Source organism: Rhincodon typus, chromosome 1 (genome assembly GCF_021869965.1).
Source record: "Rhincodon typus isolate 14 chromosome 1, sRhiTyp1.1, whole genome shotgun sequence".
Taxonomy (NCBI): domain Eukaryota; kingdom Metazoa; phylum Chordata; class Chondrichthyes; order Orectolobiformes; family Rhincodontidae; genus Rhincodon; species Rhincodon typus.
The window spans coordinates 146,917,060-146,924,545 of NC_063332.1; positions in this window are offsets into that span (position 1 = coordinate 146,917,060).

Here is a 7,486-nt window from a genome sequence, read left to right on the forward strand (position 1 = left end):
TTCTTCAGAACTGACAAGTCTTGGAAATAGGTTATTTTTTATACTTTTGACAGAAGCAGAGAAGGAGCAAGAGGACAAGTATTTGCTAAAACTTACCAGAATCTAAATATTAACTTTGTTTCTCACTCCACAGATGTTGCCAGATCTGCTGATTTATTCCGGCATTCTCTGTGTTTGTTTTGAATGCCAGCATTCAAAGAAAAAAAAGTTTCATCCCACAGCTAGATATTTCATATAATCATTCTGATTAAATCTGGTCACTATTGGTTGGCATGTACTTGAAGACTATAGCTACATTAAGAGAGCTTGTATGGATACAGTTTCTCCAGTCCTAAAGCTTTTGAACTTAAGATGAAAGGATTTCTGAACATCATTTATTTGACTTTTAACTTCCAAGGTACTGACCATGGTAACAGCATATCTTTTCGAACTGAATGATGATAACCTAGAAATTTCATTACTTTGACAAATCAAAAAGCATAGTTAAAGAAATTGGGGTCAGTTTATAATTCCTAAAAACATGGATTTTGAATTATTTAAAGTTTTGCTCATTCAGTCTGTGCTGCCTGGAACAGGCTATTGGTATTATTATTGTTGGTAGTTTGTGGTTGTACAGTTATTGGTAAATAAGATGTGGTCAATGAGCAATGAAAAACTCTAATCAGTCAATGCTCAGAGGAATTTCTTTAGCATGGCTGACATTATGAGGTTGGCCTTAATCTAAATGTAATAATTACCCACAAATATGCATTTGAAGTTATAATATAAATATAAAACCAATCTAGTTCAATAAGTGACTGTGATCACTTCAATGTTTTGTAGAGTGGGATCCTCTATTGTTTTCACCCCTATCCACTTGCATTGCTTTATGCATTCCATTGCTTTTCTTAGTCCCAGACCAATCTCTGTTAAAACCCTGTTATTTCAACTGCTAAAAAGGGATAAGGGATAATAACTGACAACAACGCTGCCAGTGACTTTCCGCTCTTTCCCACAGGAGCATGCTTGGGCTTTGACTGCTCAGTTCTTTCCCATTGCAGTCTGAATGTTTCCAGTTATTCAGTGGGTTGGCACACTGTGAGGGTCAAGATACTGCACTGTTCCTTTCCCCAGGAACAGCCTTTCAAATTTCTCAGCGAAGACCTAATGCCAAATGAGATTTTATGAAATCCATTTGTTTCATTTCTCTCAGATTGGTCTGTTTTCCATTTTTCTCACATTCTTTTAGTGACCTCTGTTTTCTTAGAACCATGAATATACATGTTTCTTGGCAGGATTCCAGTCCAACAAAAATGGCTCCCACATTTCTAAACTTTGACCCAGCTGAACCAACAGTGAACTTCACATTCAAGCCAATGGTAAATGGGGAATGATAAAGCACTTTACTGACTAAGTATGCTAATTTGAAGAAAATATATTTAGATAGACAGTAACTGGGAGTAATGTAGTTGTCTTTGGCAAGGGGAAACTATCTCAACCTTCCCCTCTTCTCTATTCAAATACTAATAGTCTTATTATAAATCAATCTGGAATTACTTCTGTAGTGTGGAATGAAATTACTCTGTGCATTTACTTAACATCATTTAGGAACTTTTATATTGATGAACAATTATTTTTTGAGTAAATACAAAAGTATGAATTAAGTTCAGTGGTATCTACGGAGGTCATGCACATGGGGTAAAAATTATTCATGCCCAAAAACTGATCCTGAATCTAAATGGATTGGCTGACAGTAGCATTCAAGTGGGAACGACTTGTAATAAAACTGATTGGAGATAGAGACCTGCGGTGACCAGAATGGGGTAAGGTGAGGTGTGGGGGCAGCTACAGGGTGCTGCCAATTGTCAACAGGTTTGGAGGAGGGACAAAAAATGGCGGTATCAAAAAGGATGGCAACAATAATTAGGAAAGGGATTAAGGATGCAATTGGCAAATCAAAATTGTAATAGGAGTGGTACGGGTAGTTGCTGTATGAGCACTCCTCACCACATAGCGCTACATTTCACCAGACTCTCTGCATAATTGCTCATTGTATGGTAGATTTGCTGCCACTATCCACTTTTAACGTAGGGATCTACAGGTCCACTTGGTCTAGTGTGGTAGAGATAAACCAGTCTAAAATACAAGTATCATAGCCAGAGGACATGAGAAGAAATCCCAAAGAAAAAACATTGTATTCACTTCTATAATTTTGTATTTAAATTCTGTTTCTTTTAAAAAATGGACAGTTTTGCTTGACTCATAAAATGTTACAGGTTGATTACATGATTGTATTTTCACAGCATTTGAACCCCCTGCATTGTAAAGACATTCTAGGTAAAGCTGACACAAAGGGCTTGAAGATGAGCCATCTGCTTCCAGCTGGCACTGGATGAAGGAAAGCATCAAAACCCATTACACCCATATGGGCGCTACCAGTTTTGCAGTTAGAGCTTCACTGGAAACTCTTGGGGTGGTAAAGTGGCAGTGCTAGTTTAGTGTCATCCAAATAGCCCACTAAGGTTAACTGAAATGCCTGTCTTTGTCACATGACTGAAATTTGAGCTTGCTGAATGCTTAAGTATACAATTCTGGGAAGGGCTAGTGGGATAGAGTGATAGTGTCAACATATCACTGGGCGAGCATTTCTCATGCTTTTCCCACCTGCGCTAGATGTGTGTCATAGCATAGCTGAGCAGGTTGATTAAAATAACAATTCTGGGATTCTAAATTAATTGCAATTTGGCCTCCAGAGGAACAGCAGAACTCCAGACTGAGTTGAAATCCTGGCTCACAATCTTAATCTCTGTCTCTAAATTCCTGGCCTGAAAGAAGCCTATATTTTGCCTGCAAGAAGGAAAATACTGGACCAGTTCACCGAGACAACTATTATTGGACACGGATCTCCAGAAAGTTGGAACTTACATGAATTGATTTTAATACCTCTAGATTTTCCAGAACTTGTTATTTCCAACTTATTTCTTCTCTCATTGTGTTTTCCTTAATTTCTTAAGTGCTTGTTTGTATAGATGAACTAGTAAAGCAATTTCCCCATGTTTTGGATCTTAGGTTTTATCTTAAGGGATTTTGCTGTGGGCTTATTGTAAAACTCGGACTCCAAAAAACAGAGTTTAGGGAGCACCATTTGGCTTACTTCTATAAGGGGTGAGAGCAAAAGAAGAAGGAAATAACTCAAACAATACCTCATTGTCTCAGGATTAAGAGGGGAAAAGCAATCATAATTTAAATTAATGCCTATTCACTTTTTGTCCATGACGCTGGCTATCTTGAACAAGATAGAGGTGATTGAATGTTAGCAACTAAGTACAAGTTATGCTGATATAATAGATGTCGCTACCATGACTATGTGGAGGACCTGGAAGGTACAGCTTATTCCTTCAGGATGCAATGCTGTTCTGACGTCAGGCTTCTCTGACATTATGATGATGGGTAATCTCTGATTGAAGACTGGAACAAAAACAAAGTTGCTGGAAAAGCTCAGCAGGTCTGGCAGATTCTGTGAAGGAAAAAACAAAGTTAACGTTTCAGGTCCGGTGACCCTTCCTCAGAACTGATTGAAGACTGTTGACTTTGATTCTGTGCCTGAGTGTAAGGTCTGGAGAACCTTTAACCTCTTGGATTTCTTTCATAGAAACCGGCATTCTCTTTTTGCCGTACCCTCCAGCACTGAACCAGGCAATTTCGTGTTGACTGTATCCTGGATCTCTGGACACTGGTCAGCCCTCTCAATGAAGGCTTCCATGAAATTGTGGGGCACGACAACTTAAGTCTGTGTTAGCAGATTTTTAATCTCGGTCTGCTAGTAAATCTTTGTCAAAGTAGATATTGCTTAAAATTAGATCGGACGCTTTCATTCAGCTTCAGTGATTGTAGTACTGTTCTTTTTCTCAGTTCTATTATTTGAAGATTGTTTCCTTCTTGGCATTATCCCTGTCACTGTTACTGAGGATTATTCCGAGGAAGATGAGAGAATGAAATTCTCTGTTTGAACTTGGGTCTTCCAAATTATCTCAGCACCTGACACGAGACTTAAATCTGTCACAATTATTTGTTCTCCAAGGTGTGTTGCATACAGAGTCACATCAATTGAAGATGCATCATTGAGCTCAAGCAGGGTGTACTGTTCATTAGCTATCTGGTCCGGAGTTTTTGTTTAATCCTTGTAGTTTGAACTTTATTCAGTGTTAATAGCAGTAACAAAACAGAATAATCACAGGATTGCAGCAGCTACCGCTCCACCTCCCATATCCATGCCACAAATTCACCTTAGAGTGGAACAAATCGAGCCCCTATTCCCCTGGGAAAATCTGGCCAGTAGGCCGCCCAGTTGGAGCAGTCAAGAATTATGCCTGTGAGAAGAACAGTTAATCAGGCTGGTGGAGACCCTAGTATTTTGTTATATTAATAGGGTCGATGGTGCACTTCTAGCTTGTATTGAGTGTATGCTTCCTGCCCACTCTGTTGAGAATTCTGGCACCTGTTTTGTTGTCAAAAATGTTGTGTCACCCTTGAATTTCCAGGTCATACAGAATTCTTAACATTTGCAGGCAGGTTCTTTTGACTGTTCGTTTTGACAGGTGTGTTAACACTGCCAACAAATTTGACAGCAATGCATTTATGCCCCTTTTTAGATAGAGTTGAGCCTAATCTTTACAATCCCAAAGAGCACCTTGTCTCTCCTAAAGGAGTCCCAGCATCAGATCCAAAGGAGTACACTGGCTATTCAAAAAAAATGTATAAAGTTCAGACTTGTTCGTAGCAGTTGTGTGCTGTTCATTCCAAGGTTACTGAAATTCCACCAGTAGAGATAGCTGATGATTTAAGTGGACAACTATCTCCATGAACCAACACATGTGCACATTCTCACCCTGAGAAAATGGGAATTCCCATGTTCAGGAGCAGAAATTGCAATTTCTGGGCTCATCCATTATTTTCAATTGTTGTAAGAATTGTTGTATTGGACACCTGTGCAACTGTTCATTGAGTATTTCCTGTGCAGTCTGAAAGAACAGAACAGTAGCAAACTATGAAGTAGCTCAAAGTGAAGAGATTCAAATGATAGAATCAAGCATGTTTTCACAATCAATTTTTGCCTTTTGGGAACTCGGGTATATCCCAAGTTAAAAGCAAATGTTTCGTACTTAAGCATAGATATATGTTCCACGATTGAAGTTGAGATGTTTTTGCACTGTTTAGTATATCCTGTTTCTCCAAGATACTTCTGATGAGCTGTCCTGATTTTAACTGGACTGGAAGGATTTGGTGATTCAATAATTTCAACACTTGAAATGTCTCTTTTAGATGATGTACTAGGGGTGATAAGGGAGATGCCCCAATGACATTAAGAGGAAGATGAATGTCAAGATCACCTTGTGAAATTGTGCAGCAAATGGAAATAGAAAGGATATGATTCTCAGCTTCCATGGTTACTGTGCTATTATGTCATTGTGATTCTAATGGTGCTTGCGTCACTTAATTCAGGAGTAGAAATCACACTGAGTGCTGTCGATGGTGTGGTTGGTAGAACAGGTGTTACGTACTGAAAATTGGTGGCGAATGCAGGATGTGATGACAAGAGCACCATCATTTTAGACTTGTTCACTCGTAAATATCATTGTACATGCCTAACTGACTCTGTTTTTGAGGAAATGTTTGGCTTTTTGAGGAGTCAATTACAGTTGATAAAGTTTTCTACATGTGGAGAAAGCACTCACTTCAGGACGTATCCAATATTGCCTCCAAAGTCTAACTGGAGCAAACCTGAATGGTTATTTATAAGTTTGAATGCTTACAAATAGCTGAGGAGAGGTCAAAGATTAAAGTAAAATAACCAAAGATCGACGCAAAGCTAGGAACACTAATGGCCTGCTGAACTCAATGGTAGGTAATTATTTATTTGTTTTTGCTGCTTACAGCTGACCTGAGAGGGGCTGGTTTAGGAGTGAAGATATCTGCTTTCTTCCTAAAAACATTGGGCTACTCTTACATCACATCAAATGCAACCTATCAAATGCCCTTGTATCTGAGAAGAGCATCGCTGACTTCTTTAGATTTGTAGGAAGTGATTTATGCTCATTATGATGATCAACTCAATCCTGCACATTATCAAAATTGGAGCAGATAACAGTAAATATGTTGTAGCTTGTGAACTGTCTATTCAGGCACTAAGATACATACTTAAACTTTGTTGCTCAATTTAAATTTCAAATTTGGAACAGTCAGAAATATTGGAAGGCTGAAATCTTTCCAAAATCACACGTTAAACAAACTTTTGATTGCAAAGCTGATTACTTCACTCTGAGTAGAATTATTCAGAATTTGTACATCAAGGGATATTACCAGCAGTAAAACCAATAAAGCAGTATGGTTTGCAAAAAAGACTGCCCTAATGAAGCAACTACGCAGAAACTTCCAACACTGATATTTCATCAATTGCTTTCATAGCCATTAAAGAACTTCATGTTAGCGCTTGAATGACTGTTCAATGCAAAGGTATTGTATTTTTTTTAATTTCAAGAAAATTTTAGAACAAAGTCAGCAGCTGTTTTATCGGACTGGAACTGCAAATCGTTCATTATCAAATCAAACTCTGCTAAATTTCCACATGAAATAATAAATAATGCAGCTTTGAAATCCTCTTTGTTAAAACTGTTAAATTATTCAAAAAGAGTTAGGAACTATTTGTGATATGAAAATACATTTAGGGTGCCACTGCAGTCAGGTGGCAAACAACAGTGTATCAATCCATCAGCCACGTGGATGCTTTAAGAAATACAATTGATGAAGCTCTAGAATTTTGGGTTGGAGTTTTGCCCTGAAGACAGATAGTTGGCATCTGGAATTTTCCTCGATTTTTTTTGTTTCCTCTCTCTTTCTCCCTAATGAATTGTCTGGTCGGGCTATGATGAATTCACCTCGTGCGCTGACATCAGACCCAACCAGCACCAAGAGTTTACTGATGGACATGAGGGCTGGCAGATAGGGAAGTAGGCTGTTTTAAAGACCCACTTGGTTACTCTGGAACTTTGTCCCAGTTGTAATATAAGAAAAGCCATTCACAACCCTCTAGCTGTAATGGATGTCTGGGCATTCAGTGAAGAATGCATCATGAAATTTTTCTGAGAGCCCAGAAAGCTGTTAATCTGCTGCTCCACCTCCCCCCCAAAGGAAAACATTGATTAATGGACAGCTTTCTTTCTGAGATCTATTTCTCAATTTTTCAATGCTTATTTACACAAGATTAAAAAGATGTCTATTGTCTAGTTACTGCTATTGATATTTTGAAAGGCTGGTTGACTGATTCTGCTATAGGGCAGTAAGAATTTTGTTTAAATGAATGAACATTTCTAAAAAGGGTTTTCACATCATTGGGAATTTATCAAGGATAAGGGAGCATGGAAGTGCCATGGACTGGCATATAAGATATGAGTGGCAATTACAGATTGATCGTGGGGAATGGTGGAAATGGGTAAGAACTTTTGAACTT